The sequence below is a fragment of the Mesoplodon densirostris genome, chromosome 10 (assembly GCF_025265405.1).
Source record: "Mesoplodon densirostris isolate mMesDen1 chromosome 10, mMesDen1 primary haplotype, whole genome shotgun sequence".
In the NCBI taxonomy this organism is placed as follows: Eukaryota; Metazoa; Chordata; class Mammalia; order Artiodactyla; family Ziphiidae; genus Mesoplodon; species Mesoplodon densirostris.
In genome coordinates this window covers 52,952,789-52,970,801 of record NC_082670.1, presented here as the reverse complement: position 1 = coordinate 52,970,801, position 18,013 = coordinate 52,952,789, and positions in this window count along the sequence as shown.

Sequence of the window (18,013 nt, the reverse complement as noted above, 5' to 3'; positions counted from 1 at the left end):
TTCTACCAGGAGACCCTTCACATCTGGATTGTTTCTCCTTGGGCCTGCTATTGTCCACTGATGATGTTCACCAGGTCCATTTTTTCATTGAAGATTTGACAAAGGAGGTAAATTTCAGTACAGCTATTATTACATATGCAGGAGAAAGTTTTACTCAATGGCACTTCGGGTTTTTTCTAATATGTGTTCTTTCCCCTAGCTTTACTGAGATATAATTGACATATAACACTGTGTACATTTAAGTTGTACAGCCTGATGATTTGGTCCATGACTATATTGCAATATGATTACCACAATAAAGTTAGTTAGCATGTCTATCACATCACATAATTACTACTTTGTGTGTGTGGTGAGAACATTTAAGATCTACTGTTTAGTAACTTTCAAGTATATAATAGAGTATTGTTAGCTATAGTCACTATGCCATACATTGAATCCCCAGAGCTTATTCATCTTATAACTGAGCCCTTTATAATCTTGTACCCTTTGGCCATTTCCCTCACCCCCCAGCCTTTGGCAAACATCATTCTTTTCTTTATTTCTGTGAGTTTTGCTTTTTAGATCCACATATAAGTAATATCATACAGTATTTGTCCTTCTCTGTCTGACTTAAGATATGCCTGCCATATATCTGGAGAAAAGCATGGTTCGGAAGGATAATGCATCCCAATGTTCATAGCAGCACTATTCACAAAAGCCAAGACATGGAAACAATCTAAATGTCCATCAACAGAGGAATGGATAAAGAAGACGTGGTGCATATATACAACGGAATATTACTCAGCCATTACAAAGAATGAAATAATGCCATTTGCAGCAACATGGATAGACCTGGAGAGGATCATACTAAGTGAAGTAAGTCAGACAGAGAAAGACAAAAATATATGATATCACTTACATGTGGAATCTAAAAAGAATGATACAAAGGAACTTATTTATAAAACAGAAACACACTCACAGACTTAGAGAACGAACTTCTGGTAACTAGTGGGGAGAGGGGGAGGGATGGATTGAGAGTTTGGGATTGACATGTACACACTGCTATATTTATAATAGATAACCAACAAGGACCTACTGTAATGCACAGGGAACTCTGCTCAATAATCTGTAATAACCTAAATGGGAAAAGAATTTGAAAAAGAATAGATACATGTATATGTATAACTGATTCACTTTGCTGTACACCTGAAACTAACACAACATTGTTAATCAACTATACTCCAATATAAAATTAATTTTTTTAAATGTATAATGCCCTCAAGGTCCATTTATGTTGTTGCAAAAGGCAGGATTTTCTTCTTTTTTATGGCTACATTGTATATATGCCAATTTTCATGCATCCATTCCCCAATGGATGGGCACTTAGGCTGATTGTTTGCAAGTTTTGGCTGGTGTGAATGATGCCACAATGAAAGTGGGGGTGCAGATATCTCTTCAAAGCTAGTGAGTCACAATGACACTTTGATTGTGACATTAAACAGAGTGAACCAAAAACCCGAGGTCTCTTCTCTTTATATATTACCACAGGAAAGTAGCTGTAGTTCCCCTCTGGGGAACATGGGTCATAGAAAAACAAGTAAGAAGATGGACAAAGTACATTAATTGATAAGATTTAGCAGATGATCCACGTTTATTGAAACAGTTTGCTACACACAGATTGCTAAGAAATCACATTAAACCAGTGCATAACAAAGTGATAAAGTGTGCTTCTATTTGTTTTTCTACTCCCAGGGCAAATTATCAATCTCCTAATCTCCTTAAAAATATATTTCCAGAATTGATAAGCATCATTTGGAAATCATAAGTGGTGAAAAGGACTTCCAAATAGTTTGGTGGTTGCTATGGGGAGGAGATGATTTCATCCATGATAAGTAAGGAGAATTGGTTTCTTATCACAGAGTTTGGAGTGGAAGGAATGTCTGGGGAGGGGATCTGGGGAAGGGAATAGGTGGGGGAAAGTCCATGGCACTGTGGGTTACTATCCACAGTTCACAGCCCAGAACTCCTGGAATTGAGATGGAATTGGTGACTGAGAATATCATGGTAATTCTATGAATAACAAGGATAAATTTAACTTGTAGATGCATTACTATGCTCCTGTCCCCTTCCCCATCCACAGGCCACCAGGCAGTCAGAATGTTGGCTGAAACAGTTTGTCTTTGGTGGTCACCATTTCTTCATGGAATGTCCCAATTTTAATGTCCTGGGAAACTGGCCTTCTCCTCAGCCTTTGAGTCCCCGAATGGGAGATCTGGGAGATACCTCAGTGGGGTGCAGCTCCGTGCACACCACGACACAGAGGCAGAGCCTTCGTTGGCTGCCAAGCCCCCTGGGGAGTCTGTTGGCTCTACAGCATACCACGGGGTGGACCCTATACTTTAAAAGGTGGAAGATTTATGTGATCTGAAGAGAAACCAGAGTGCAGACCCTATACTTTAAACATAAAATGTTTCAGAGGCATGTGAAATATTTAGTCATGAAAACATTAAATTCTAGAGCATAGTTTTTAATTATTTTTTTCTGTTGTTTTTCAGAACAATATTTGAGATCTAAATGAATCAATGATAAATCTTTCTTCTTTATTTTTTTCTAAAATATAAGCCTGTCATGGACTTGTGTCTATTTCTTCTTGCACTTTGACCTATACTCAACTCTGGGGTAGTGAATTTACCCTACATATCTGTTGCTTTTCTTAATCTTGGTAGGCGGGTTTTATCTTTATATTATAAATCTAAAATCCAAGAATGTTCTTTGACATTTTACTTCTTCCAGGATTACAGTTTTTTTCCTGTGCACCACCTTTTCAACAAAGTGATTGTTCATCTAATTAACCAACTAAATAGATTATGCTCATCACTAAATATTTAGAAGGCTGAAGGTAGAGACCACATAGCTGTTGCAGAAAAGCACAGAGAAACACAGGTTGAGTTAGTGTGCAAAAATGTACATACACGCATGTATGCAGGAATGTGTATTTGTGCTCCAGGGCTGAATACTATTAAACTGAGATCAGAGAGAGTGAAAAATATGATTAGAATAAAATGATATGGTGGTATCTAATATTTCCTTTAGGGACCCTTCTGCTCAGAGCTGTCAAAACAGTTTGTGTAAATAGACCAGACCGAGGACGGTGCTCCTAAGCATACTGATGAAATACTCTTCTGAAAGACAGGAGGCAAACAGAAGAGAATCTCTAAGAATACAATTACACATTAATCTGAGGGTGGTGCCTCAAAAATGATTCCCTCCCATCCCTCTTTCCCTTTCAGAAAAACAAAAACAAGCAAAAACTCATTGGGAAAGGGCAAAGCAAATATTCCAGAGTTCTATCATGCCTTCTTTCCCATTGGAGTTTTAGGAAACAACTTGTGAGTCACATCTTAGCCTGGTACTGAGGAATTAAGTTTCTTGCTGGAGTCTCTGTAGTTGGGACAATAATGTCTACCAAGTATTCCACTGGTTTCTCTATGTTTCCCAGCCCCTTGCACTTAGGCAGAGTCATTGGAACCCAGAGAGAGAACAGTATAGATAAGGATGGATAAGTATGGATAAGCATTTGCCAAAAGCTATAGCCTTTTGAAGAAGGATTTGGCCAACCTGTAGTCAGCCAGAAAATAGGAAGCCAGACTTTCCTTCCACCTTCTACTTCCCTTCCAGTGCCTCTGATTGGCTGAACTCAACAGGAAGCCAGAGGGCCAGGAAGTTTGTGGATGCAGTCATAGAAGTCAGCATCATAGGACCAGGGCAGGATGGAGAAGAATGGAGCGTGGAACTGGGGACAGTGAAGAAGATACCCAGCCCCACTCTCACCCCCCATGCAAAGCCTTGATTACTAAATGTTAGCCTCCTAAATACCTCTCTGTTGTTTTGAGATATCCTCAGGAAAGATGTTTCAAGAATAGCTGGAAATCTGCATTCTTATATGAAAATTCCATTATTTTTCATTTCTATTTCTATTACTCTATAATAACCTAAATGGGAAAAGAATTTGAAAAAGAAAAGATACATGTATATGTATAACTGAATCACTTTGCTGTACACCTGGAACTCACACAACATTGTTAATCCACTGTACTCCAATATAAAATAAAAATTAAAAAAAGGAAACATGGAGAAAACTACACCAAGGCTTATATTAATCAAATTACTTAAAACCAGTGATAAAGAGCAAAGTGAAAAAGCAGCCAAGGGGAATAAAAGGCACATTATGTACAAAGAAACAAATATCAGAATGACAGCAGAACATAAGTAGGCTAGGTGACAAAGAAACATCTTTAAAATACTGAAAGAATAAAACCATCAACGTAGACTTCTATACCCAAGGAAAATATTTTTCAAAAACAAAGGTGACATAAAAACTTTTTCAGATGTACGAAAACTGAGAGGATTTATAACCAGCAGAACTGCACTACAAGAAATGTTAAAAGAATGCTTCAGATATAAAGAAAATGATACCAGATGGAAATTTGGGATCTACATAAGTAACGAAGAGCTATGGAAATGGTAACTACATGAGTAAATATAAAAGACTTGTTTTCTTATTTTCAAAATTTTAAAAGAAAATTAACTGTTTAAAGTGAAAATAACAAGATGTATGGTGTTTATAATACATATAGAAATAAAATATATGACAATGCACAAAGGCTGGGAGTAGAGAAATGGAGATATATTATGATACATCAAGTGATATAGTATCACTTGAGATAAACTGTGATATGTAAAAGACATTTACTAAAAATCCTAAATCAGTCATCAAAAAAACAAAATAATTACAACTAATAAACCAACAAAGGAGATAAAATGGAATAAAAAATATTCAATTAACCCAAAGAAGGCACAAAAAGAAGGAAAAGGAAACAAAGAACAGATGGAATAAACAGAAAACAAATAACAATCTGGTAGATTTTAACCCAACAATATTAATAATAACATTAAATGGTTAGCCACCCCAATTAAAATTTTCAGAGATTGTCAAATTGGATTAAAAAGTGAGGCCTTGGGCCTCCCTGGTGGCGCAGTGGTTGAGAGTCCGCCTGCCGATGCAGGGGATACGGGTTCGTGCCCCGGTCTGGGAGGATCCCATATGCCGCGGAGCGGCTGGGCCCGTGAGCCATGGCCGCTGGGCCTGCGCATCCGGAGCCTGTGCTCCGCAGCGGGGGAGGCCACAGCAGTGAGAGGCCCGCATACCACAAAAAAAAAAAAAAAAGTGAGGCCTTTCTATATGCTGCCTATAAGAACAAATTTTAAATATAAAAACATTACATGGGTTAAAATTTAAAAGATTAAAAAGATATAGCATGCTAACACTAATCAAAAGAAAGCTAGAGTGGATATACGAATATCAAAATAGATTTTAGAGTCAAGGAGAACAGATCATTTAAGAATGATAATGGAATAAATTTATGAATAGGTCATAATAATCCTAAGTATTTATGTATCTAATAACAAAGAGTCATCTGAGGTTCATGTAAAGTTAAAAATCAATGTAATTCACCATGTTTATAGACTAAAAGTGAAAATCTATGATTGTCTCTATAGATGCAGAAAAAACATTTGACAAAATCCAACATTTATTCTTGGCAAAATCTCTTAGCAGTGTTGAAATAGAAGGGAATTTCCTCAAGGACACTCTTACTAACATCATACTTAATAGTGAAAAGTGGAATGCTTTCTCCTCCAGACCAGGAACAAAGCAACGATGTCTGCTGTCACTATTGCTACTCAACATTATACTGAAGGTTCTAGCCAGTGCAGTCAGGCAAGAAAAAGCATCAAAGTCTTCCAGATTAGGAAGGCTGAAGTAAAACTGTCTTTATTTGCCAATAACATGATCATCTACAGAGAAAAGTCTATAAGAAGGCCATTAGAACTAATAAATTATTTTAGTAAGACTGTAGGATAAAAGATTACTATATACAAGTCAATTGTATTTTTATATACTAGCAACAATCAGAAATTTTATTTAAAATACTATTTAAAGATACCATCAAAAATATGAAATGCAAGGGTCTTCCTTTGTGGTCCCGTGGTAAGGAATCTGCCTTCCAATGCAGGGGATGTGGGTTCGATCCCTGGTCAGGGAACAAAGATCGCACGTGTCGTGGGGAAACTAAGTCCACAGGCCGCAACTACTGAGCTCGGACGCCTCAACGAGAGAGCCCGTATGCTGCAAACTACAGAACCCATGTGCCCTGGAGCCCGTGCGCCACAACCAGAGAGAGAAAACCCGCACGTCACAACTAGAGAGAAGCCCGCATGCCCCAATGAAAGATCCCGCATTTTACAACTAAGACCTGACACAGCCCCCCCCCCCAAATATAAAGAAAATAAATTTAAAAATATGAAACGCAAGACCTATGTGCTGAAAACTATAAAACATCACTGAGAGAAATTAAAGACCTAAATAACTAGGGAGATACATTGTGTTCATAGGTCAAAAGACTCAATATTTTTAAGAAGTTAATTCTTCCCAAATTGAAATATAAATTCAACAGGCTTTTCTTTGGTTGGCATTGACAAGCTGATTCTAAAATTCCTTTGGAAATGGGAAAGATTCCAAACACTCAAAAAATCATACAGCATTTGTCTTTCTCTGTCTGACTTATCACACTTAGCATAATATTTTCAAGTTCCATCCATGTGGTTGCAAATGGCAGAATTTTCTTTTATCTCATGGCTGAAGAATATTCCACTGTATGTATGTGTGTGTCTGTGTGTGTGTGTGTGTGTGTGTCTCTCTCTCTCTCTATATATATATATATATAAAACATTCATCCATTGATGGGCATTTAGGTTGTTTCCACAGCTTGGCTATTGTGAATGGTGCATAAACATAGGAGTGAAGATATCTCTTCAATAACCTGCTTTCATTCCCTTTGGATATGCAGCCAGAAATGGTATTGCTGGATCTAATAGCTTCCACCTTTATTGGTAGCTTCCAGTTTGGAGGTATTACAAGTAGAGCTGCTATGTTCAATCTGGTACATGCCTTTTGATAAACATGTGTATGTATTTCTTCTGAGAATATACCAGAGTAGAAGTCCTACATCAGGTATTTATCTTTAATAGATATTGCCAAGCAGTTTTCCAGTCTGGCTGAAGCAATTTTTAATCCCACAAGCAGTGCATGAAAGTTGTACTTGATCCACTTTCACTTGACATTATATTTAATTTCTGCCATTCTGGTGGGCATGTAGTGGTATCCCAATGTTTCTGTAAGTTTTTGGAGATATTCTTTTTCAGATTAATTAAATACTCAGTCCAATTTTATCATGAATGGGGATAGTCTATTACTTTAATTTTATGATATATTTTTAGGATATCCTTATAGAAATACTTAACTTTTATTTACTAGAAGATGTCCATCATTTTCTCTTTGGACTTTTGTGTTTCCTGCATTGGTTTAAAAGGTATTATCACTCCAAAGGTCTCTTAAATTCTTTTCCAACATTTTTATTGTCTGTACATTTGTGTTTAAGTCTTTACCTGGAATAAATGTTTTAATCTCTATAACTTTCTGATATTTTAATATCTTCCTTCCCCACTCTACCCCCAAACAATATTTTGCCAGATCTGGGGGAAGATGTTGATCTTTAAATACTTTTACACCTTTCTCCTTACTCCACCTCAGAAGGAAAATAAACACAAAAAACAGGTTGAGATTTTTAATTTTATTAATTTGGATTAAATTGATTTTTTTTTGATATTAACCCTTTCTAGGATGGAAAGGTATTATATCTTTTAATAATAGTATCTTTTAAAAACATTTTATGCTTTTCTTTTTTAGGTCTTAATCTATTGTTGCTAAATTTATTTCTATGTATTATATAGATTTATTATGTGTATGGAGACTTTGTATTTTTCATTTTAAAATTTATTGCTGATATTTTAAAAACAGCTCTCTTACCACATTCTCTAGTTTGCACTCAAATTTTAATAAAGTTTCTTAGGGTTTCTAGATAGTCGATCATGCATGCCATCAACAAATAATGTGTATCTTGTGTCTTTATTTCTACTGTATGTAACATTTATTTTGTTTCCTCTCCTTACTGCTTCAGTTAGGATCTCTAAAACAATGTCTCCTTAAACCACAGGGAGAATTTATTGGAAGGGTGTTGACAAAGGCTGAAGAACCAGGCATGGCACTAGGGCACTACTGGGTATTTTCTTCCATTTATACATCAGTTTTTTCAAGATTCAAAGTCGTGGAAGGGCAGTTCCAACTTGCTGAACTTCAGTCTTTCACCCATACTTGGTAATGTTTGGACAATGAGAGGCTATAGCTCTACTTCAGCTTCCCAATGGGGAGGTCAAGTAATCCAGGTACAATACAATAGGGGAGAGATGATACACCTGGGAAAGTCTGGATGCTATTACAAAGGGTGAGTGAACACCAGGTTTCATAGTGAAAATTTTTTCCCCGAATGGGCATTTAATGGGAGAGTTTTGGTGTGAAATCAACATCCTAATCCTATTAATCCTAATGCCCTCTCAGTCTGTTCATGCTATCATAATGAAACACTACAGACTTTTAGCTTATACAGCAGAAATTTATTTTCTCACAGCTCTGGAGGCTGGGACTTCTAAGACCAAGGGGCTGGCAGGGTGGATTGCACCCTGAGGCCTCTTCCCTTGGCTTGTAGGGAACTGTGAACTCACATGGCCTTCCCTCCGTGCCTGTGAGCAGGGAGAGAGAGCAGGCTGATATCTCTGGTTTCTTCTTCCAAGGGCACTAATCTCTCCATGAGGGCCCCATCCTCATGACCTCGTCTGATCCTAATCACTTCCCAAAGTCTCTGTCTCCCAATACCATCACACTGGAGGTTAAGTCTTCAACATATGAATTTGGGGAGAGACACAATTCAGTTCATAGCACCCCTTTTACTATTCTAAAATGAAAATCATAGATTAAAAAACTGCCTACATTCACAATTTTATGAAGTAAATATGATCAACTGAAATACAAAGGAGACATTTGAAAAAGCAATTCATAATAAAATGCTATGAATTTTGATAAGAAAGTACTTGGGCACAACTGTCCTAGAAAACATGAATAGTCAAATACTTGATTGTAGGTAGAAATAGCATGAATGTGACTGTAACAAATGTTAACTGATACATGTGGGATGGTGATTCAAATACCACTAGGCTGAAATGCAAAACACTCTATATTTTGATCCAAACAAAATATAATCTTCCATTATTTAAATGGTAGTTGCATTTATAAAAATCAGTTATTATTTAAACCATGTTACTTTTGTGTTTATATTTAAAATGAAATTAGGTTCTAGGCTCAGATTGTTATAAAGAGGGCAATCTCCTAAGGCTGGTGTGATATGGTAAGATAGGCTGTGACCAACCAAATAGACTCTAGTTTTAGAGCTAGTAGCCTCCCATTGTGCTAGGCATTAACCCTATGACTGATGGGCTTTTGCTGGGAGGGGGTTTGCAAGGGGTCCCTAGTGGAGAGCCTGTGACAATTGGGGTCACCTGGGAGGCACTGGCTGTTTATCAACAAGCATGTTAGTATATTATTCTTTTAACAATTGCTTCAAAATGTGTACCTCTCTTTGGGTTCTTTTTTTTATTTTTCATTAAAAAAATTTTTTTTTGATGTGGACCATTTTTAAAGTCTTTATTGAATTTGTTACAATATTGCTTCTGTTTTATGTTTTGGGTTTTTTTTTTTTTTTGGCCACGAGGCATGTGGGATCTTAGCTCCCTAACCAGGGATTGAACCCACACCCCCTGCATTGGAAGGTGAAGTCTTAACCACTGGATGGCCAGCAAAGTCCCTCTTTGGATTAATTCTAGTGATGTTTTACTAGAAATCATCCATTTCTTTCAGTATTCTTTTATAACCATTTTATATTCAGATATACATGTGTTTGTAGCTTTTAGAAAATAATTTCTAATGTTGTATATTTAAGATTTTTCTTTGTTTTCCCAAGGTTTTCAGACTTTTATATACTTATTGTTCTCTTTTTAATCAGATTTCGGTTTTTCTTTGTTTAAGTTCTAATTTTATTTTTATTAAGTTCTCCTAACTGGAGTTCATATTGCCCTTTTTATAGTTTCTTACACCTACTTAATTCAGTTATTTTCATTTTTTAATTTTACTGGTGAAATCTTTTAAGGTTACATATTTTGTTGTATCTGATTGTCTTAAATATTTTTTAACCTTTGCTCTCTAATCTAGACCCAACTAAATTCCATACATTTCAATTTATTGATATGTTTCTCAAGTTTTTTTAAATCAACTTTACTGAAGTAAAACTTACATAAATAAAGTGAGCACACTTTAAGTATGCAGTTCAATGAGTCTTAACAAATGTATACACATTTACTATCAAGATGGAGAACATTTCTGTGGCCTCCGAAGACTTATTTGTGTCTTTTACCAGTCAAATTCCTGTCCCCACACACTGCCCTAAGGCATTCACTGATTTGTGTTCTATCATTTTCAGTTAAGTCTTTTTCAGGTTTCATGTAAATGAGTCATACAGTGTGTGTCTTTAGTATCTAGCTGCTGTTTAGTATTGATAGTAAACAGAGAAATACACAGAAAATGCTTCTAAGCATGGCAGTTTGCAAGTGCTTAACAAATCCTAGGTATTTTTACTATTATTCCCTGGCTAGGTTATAGAGTTTTATGCTTCTAACCCTGTGCTGTGCATGTAACATGTGTTCAAGTCACACTTTTTAGTTTGACTGTGGACTAAGATGTATTTTTTTAACAAATATTTTCAGTGTGTTAGATATGATTCCAACCACTTTGCAAACATTGGTTCACATCAAAATGACCCTATGAGGCAAATACATTATCCTTGGGTAACAGATGAGGACACTGAGGAAAAGAGTTGGAAAACACACCCCCGGTCATATATCTAGTAAATGGCAGAGCTGAATTTCCACCCAGGCAGTTGGGCTGCTGAATCGAGATGTTTGAACACCGAGCCCTGATGCTGGGTCCATGAAGTGCAATTGTAAGACAAATAATGTGTCCCCAAATGTCCTTAATTTTCATCACACTCTCATGCTGTAGGTACTATTGGCCCAATTTGATATAGCTGAGGATTGAGCAACTGAAAGTCACATGACTTCGGGGCCATGCACAGCTGATTTCAAACCCAGTGATTTCCCACTTCTGGATTTTACTCTCCCACAAGCCATTACATTTATTGAGTAAGAAGTCAACTTTTGGTAGACACTTCTGCATACTCAGTCTGAGCAGTACTGGCAAAATCTAAATCTGTTGTTCAGCTTTGGGAAAAGCAGTCAAGTCTGCATCATCCCCTTTCTCGGGGGTTCGGTTCTTTTCATCACACCTTAAATTCTTCTCATTGCCAGTAGAGGGCAGATTTGTGTCACCACTTTCTTCTCTGAGAGAGAAAATGAGCATGCCCGAGCCCTCAGGGAGAGCCACAGGCTGGGGGCAAGCACGTCCTTGAAAATGAGAATGTGGACGGTCTTATTCCTGATAGGCAAGTGATTAGACGGAAGGACAGAAAAAACCCTCATCCACTATGATCACTGTCTCATTTCTGCACAAAATGAAGGAAATGATGATTCAGGAAAACCTGTTCCTCTATTCCCTTTCCTCTTTCTGAGATCTCCAGCCACGCAGGTGAAGGACCAGGAGACACGGGAGTCAGGAGCCGGTAACAAAAGCCTGGGAATGGGATGCGCTGCTCAGGTGGCCTGGAGTTCTCAAGCTTGGTGCTGAGGATAACGAGACTGTCACTGTGCCGCTGCCCACGTCCCTACCGGCAGGCGCGTCCCACCGGGATAGCTCGCCCGCGTGTGCCTGAGCAGCGCTATGGGCAGGCAGCGTCCCTTCCTGCCTCCTGTCCGTCTCAGCCCCGATTCCCATCATCAGCTCCTTGGATGCGGTAGGGGAGGAGAGGGGGAAAGATGACGCGGCTACGCTGAACATGTTAGAAGCCTGGAGCTTCTGGCTCCCATGCCTTTTTTAAGTGGCTTTTAGCTGAACCCATAGCAAGGTAGAGTGGGGGGGCGCATGCAAAGTGTGTCACGTGGAGCCGCTGCTGCACACACGCGGGAAAGACTGGCTTTTCCATCCTTGTCTGTGAACATCCACCAGGAGGAGGCCCTCGGGTGGTGTCTGCAGGGCAGGAGCTGCTGAAACCCTGCCTTCTCAGTGACCCCTAGGCCCTGGGTGTTCCCACTTGTCGACTGTTTCCTTTAAAACTTTGTGCTAACCCATCTTTTTCTTTGGTACAAATTGCCTTATATAACTTTTCATGTCACTCAACCAGAGAAGAAAGAGAAGGAAATTAAGCCTGGCTCTTCGGAGCCTTTCTGCGCAGGATGATGAAACCCAGGTCAAAAGAGTTTCAGTGCCCGAAGGGAGACAGCCTGAGTCACACTTCGCTTTGCTATTAAAATTCTCATCCACCCAGATCCAGATCCTGCTCCTTACAACTCCTGTGTAATTTAGTTCAGGGCCCAGGCCAGGGTGAGTCTGTGTGTTTGCTCTAACAAGTATTTATAGTGCAGCAAGAATTCATTTCACCCTTTCCACTCTGGAGCTGGTGAGCAAAACAGGCCCTCAAGTGGGTGGGCTGTTCCTCATTCAGACTATCCTTTCTCCTCAAGGGGACTCTCTCCCTCCTCCTGCCTTTCATTTCATCTGGGATGCGGGTGGAGGAACCAGACAGTTCTGTCACTATAGTCCAGCCATTACTGAATTATAAGGAACTCAGCGGCTAGAATCATCCTCTCCCAAATAGGATCTTCAAGGCAACACACAAGAAGCAGCTCACCCTGCAACAGTGAATTGAGTATACATGTATGTGTGGGTATCTGTGCACATGGTATATGTGTTTGGTTGAAAGTTCATGTATATGGTGTGTCCATGTACGTTTTGGGTATATGTACATGTGTGTATGTGTGCCAGGGGTCTGTGTACACGTGTGCCAGGGGTCATATGTACATGGTTATGCATGTTTGGCTAGGGGTATGTGTACATGGTATATGTATGCTTGGCTGGGGGGGTCTATGTACATGGTATATGCATGTTTGGCTGGGGGTATGTGTACATGGTATATGCATACTTGGTTGGGGGTCTGTGTATATGCTAGGCATGTGTTGAGGGTAGTTGAGATGGAATAACAAAGCTGGATCACAGATGCTGTGGCCCTTTATATGTGTCATCCACAAACATTTATTGAGATCTTAATCTGCATAGAGCACTGAGATGAAAAGGCGCATTACACGTGGTTCCTAAGCTTGAGATCCATTATAGTCAATATGGAGAGAGGATATGTAAATATACTAGAAAAAAAAAACAGGGATCGTAATTGACCATTACAATCTCTGCCTACTCCTATAAACAAAAAATCCAAACAAAAAAATAAACTTATTTAGGGCTTTTCTGGTGGCGCAGTGGTTGAGACTCCGCCTGCCGATGCAGGGGACACGGGTTCGTGTCCCAGTCCGGGAAGATCCCACATGCCGCGGAGCGGCTAGGCCCGTGAGCCATGGCCGCTGAGCCTGCGCGTCCGGAGCCTGTGCTCCACAACGGGAGAGGCCACAACAGTGATAGGCCCGTGTACCATGAAAAAAAAAAAAAACTTATTTAAAAAAAAGTGCTCAGGAATTCAAATGAGAAAGTTTCACTATGGTCTGGTGATGTCTAGAAGACTGTAAGGATAAGATAATATTTTCACTGAACTTTGAAACAAAGAATTAGTGTTCAAGTAAGCAGAGCAGAAGGGCCACCTCTGGACAGGCTTGCCCATCAATACATGAAACACACTGTATTCCTGGTGTTATCAGTCAAAATTCTTTTGGTTGCCAGTGACCAAAATATCACTCAAATTACAAACAAAACCAAAATGACCCACATAACTGAAAGGTTCAAGGCAGAGTTCTAAGTTCAGGTCTCAAATATGCCATCAGGACACTGCCCCATGTCTTGGCGCTGCTCCTCTCAGTGCGGCTTTATTTGTAGGCAGGCACCCTCTGTAGACACGTGACCTAGAACCCCGGAAATAACTCCACCAGCACAATGCATGTACCTTTTCCCCAGCAGTGCCAGCAAAGCATCTTGGTTTCTCATTAGCTTGGCTTGGGTCAAGTGCCCATCTCTGAATCAGTTCCCAGGACCAGTGGCATACAATTCTCTGATGGCCAGATCTAGTCACATGCTCACTCCCAGAGCCAGGTGGTGGGCAGAATCCAACCCGAACCTCTAACTGAGAGTGGGAGAGGGCTGTTTCCACAAAGGAAATGAAACTGAGCAGAACCCTGTGGGACTCCTGGGCACAAAAACCTTTCTGTGTCCCCCATTTCTTGATTACAGTAAATAGGCTTCATTCAACCTCCATGACCTTCCCTGAGTTCCAAAGGGCAGGTCCAAACAATTGCTAATCAGGGAAGGGAGAAGATGTGGAGACAAGGGGGGAGAAGTCAAGAAACAATAGTGCAGCCTTGGGGCAGAGTCCTGGTTCCCCCCTCAAGTGATACGCATAACAATATCTTTGAGCTGTTTTGCAGATACTGAAACCCCCACCAGGTGGGAGAAGTTAACTATGCTGCCCACAAGCACATAGACCCCAGACCTGTTGGAAGCAGAAGGTTGATGATGCTGACTCCCGATTACCTCACCACCAACCAGTCAGAAGAGTGTCCATGAGCTGATCACACCCTCTTTGAACCATTACTATAAAACTCCTCACTAACCCCTCCACATCAGGACACACAGTTTTGAGGGAATTAGCCTGCTGTGGCCCCTTTGTCTGGCAAAGCAATAAAGCTTTCACTGTTGTGGCCTCTCCCGTTGCGGAGCACAGGCTCCGGACGCGCAGGCTCAGCGGCCATGGCTCACGGGCCCAGCCGCTCCACAGCATGTGGGATCTTCCCGGACCGGGGCACGACCCCGTATCCCCTGCATCGGCAGGCGGACTCTCAACCACTGTGCCACCAGGGAAGCCCAAAGCTATTCTTTTGTACTTCACCAAAACTCTGTCTCTGAGATTTAATTCTGTGTCGGGGTACAGAGGCCAGATTCAGCTTCATAAATCAGGAACCTAGACCAGGAGAAAGGAACAGAGCCTGGGCAGGTAGAACAACAGCTGTCCCAGGCATCCCATCCATCAGCAATCTGTTGACGATGATTCATGTCAATTCTTTTACTGAGTTCCATCATTTCTTTGTATGAACATCAGAGCTTCCTGAACACACCATATGCTCAATATTTAAATCTCAGACTGTAGGTATCTATTCTACTTTTTTTGATAGGAAATCCATTGGATGATTACTTCAAGCTCTCAGGGAAATGAGCACTAGAAAATCCTCATTCATGAAACCAGGACTGATGCTTATTTGACAAAATTATTGAGATAGAGTAGCACTTTGGCATTCATGGCTTATTCTGGTGAGGAAACCCTGTCTTTCAGAATGAACCTCCTAAGAGGTCACCAGAAGAGTGTTCAATCCAATTTAAATATATTTCTGGATACTTTTGTTATTAAGGATGATAATGACCAAAGTCATAGCTCCCTCCAACCAAGGAACAATATCATTATTCTATTCTTCCTTAACAGAGCAACCCTCAGGATCAAGATAGAAGTGCAAATGAACTGAATTGTGCTTGCAAATTGGGACTTGGCAGATATATCTGGCAATGAGCCATGTTCTTTTTCATTCTGAAGGTTTGGCATTGATGAAAGATGCCTCAAGCTACATTCAGCATCTGTATCATTAGGGGTTTGGAAACTAGGCAAATGCACTTGTCTGTTATTCTAAACCACAAGCCAATTTGGTCCTCTAGATATTAGCACTCAAGTCTTAAAGTAATATACAGCTTATAGACTCAAAAATATGTCAGGGTTGAAAGGAAACTTACGTTTGTTTTGCATTCATTTTTATTTTTTGTTTTTAATCTTTATTTTAAATATAAAGTTATTTCAAAGTCTTTATCATTTTTTAGTGATAGATATAATGCCACTGTAGAAAAATATAGGGAAAAAAAGGACTAATGTTCATTTTAACCTAAGGCCATACCTACATAAAGGCACCAAATTTGTAACTTCCTAAATGAATCAGAGATTCCGACAGCATCTAATAAGCTATCCTTTTCTTTAAAAAAATGTAAATTTTATAAGCTATATAAAAATACATTTTCCTTGTAAAATATCAACCCTTATAGATAAAGAGAAATTTTTCTTCCTTCCTTCCCCCACCTAAGTCCCACTCCTGGTGCTTTACCCCACATTCTCCCTGGTAATCTCTGTTAGAGCATGCGTGCATGCACACACACACACACACACACACACATACATAAATGACATTAGACTAAACATATCTATCTACAACTTTTTAAAATTCAGTAGTATGTCTTGTAGCCCCATTGATTTTTTTTTTTTTTTTTTTTTTGGCTGTGTTGGGTCTTAGTTGTGGTATGCGGGATCATTTTCGCAGCACACGGGCTTCTCTAGTTGTGGTGTGCAGGTTTTTCTCTCTCTAGTTATGGCACACAGGCTCAGTAGTTGTGGCGTGTGGGCTTAGTTGCCCCAAGACGTGTGGGATCTCAGTTCCCAGACCAGGGATCGAACCCACGTCCCCTGCATTGAAAGGTGGATTCTTTACCACTGGACCACCAGGGAAGTCCCCCAATTGATATTTTTACATGTACATCTGGCTTGTCCCCAGTTTATATATTTTATCATTAAAAACAAAGCCATTGCCAATACCCTTGAACAGACCTCCTGTGTGTGTGTGTGTGTGTGTGTGTGTGTGTGTGTGTGTGTGTGTGTGTGTGAACTGTTCTTCAGATGGACACTGGGAAGCAGAACTGCTGAGTCCTAGGGAGCAGGCTCCATTTCAGTGTTAACAGAGACTAGTAAACTGCCATAAAAAGTAACTATACTAATTCACACTTCCAGAGTCCCAATTCTCTGGATATTATGAATATTTTACATTTTTGCCAATCAAATACATATTTGTCAGTATTAAATGCCATCTCACTGCTTTAATTTGAATGTCCTCAATTGTGAGGTTGTCCCTAAGATACTAAGTGGCTTACTTACCATGGTACCTGTAGCAGCCATATCAGCAAGATAACTTTTTTGCGGAAGGTGTGATTTCTTGTTCTTCTAAGAGAAATCCCTTGCAGGCACCTAAACACACTGTTTAGTATAGGAGATGTGCAGGAAAGCAGTATTGATCATTTCCTATGCCAAGAATGATGTTCCACAGAGATGCAAACTGAAAACCCATAAACAAGACCATTATTGGTTACTGTCCCCTTTAGTCAGTTTCTATGTGTAAGAAAACAATGGTTTCTTTATAAAGTGGTGAAAGGCTGCATTTGAAACTCGGTGTGACTGCCACCTGTTGATAATTTTCTGTCTTGCCCAAGGGACAATATGTCCCATTATTTTGAAGGATTTCCAAGAAATGATACTATTGAATCCTTTGTGAAGGATTTTTTTATTTTTTGCCTGACCCCCCACTGGTAAAAGCAGGGCCTTGGAGGCATTTATTGAAAATACAACGTCAAATACTGAGTCCTTTGAAAGGAAATATTGAAAATTAGTGAGATCTTTCCTGATGGTGCCTCTAACTGAGAAACACCCCCGCTTTCTTTAACTTTTCACAATCTTTCCTACCCAGACCACTCTGCAAAATAGACACTTGCAGGTCATCAATAATCTGTACTGGTCACGTCAGTGCCTCCTCAGGCTTCCTCTTCTTCACTTCTTCTTCACTGCCACCTGCCTCCTTGAAACGACTTCCTCTCTGTTGGCTGTGATGGTCTATTAGGAAGAGCCTGCTCAGGAAATCAACACCCAGGGTTCAGGGTTTGCTGTGCCGCTGGCAATCTGTCACGTACCCTCTCTGAATTTCCTTTCTTTACCTGTAAAACTGAAAACATGAACCAGATGATCTGTAATAGTCCTCCTGGCATGAAAATTCTATGGCCCAAGATTCTCTCTCCATTTTTTCTGTTTTCTTTTGATGCTGTGTTTGTTTGTTCCCTCCACTC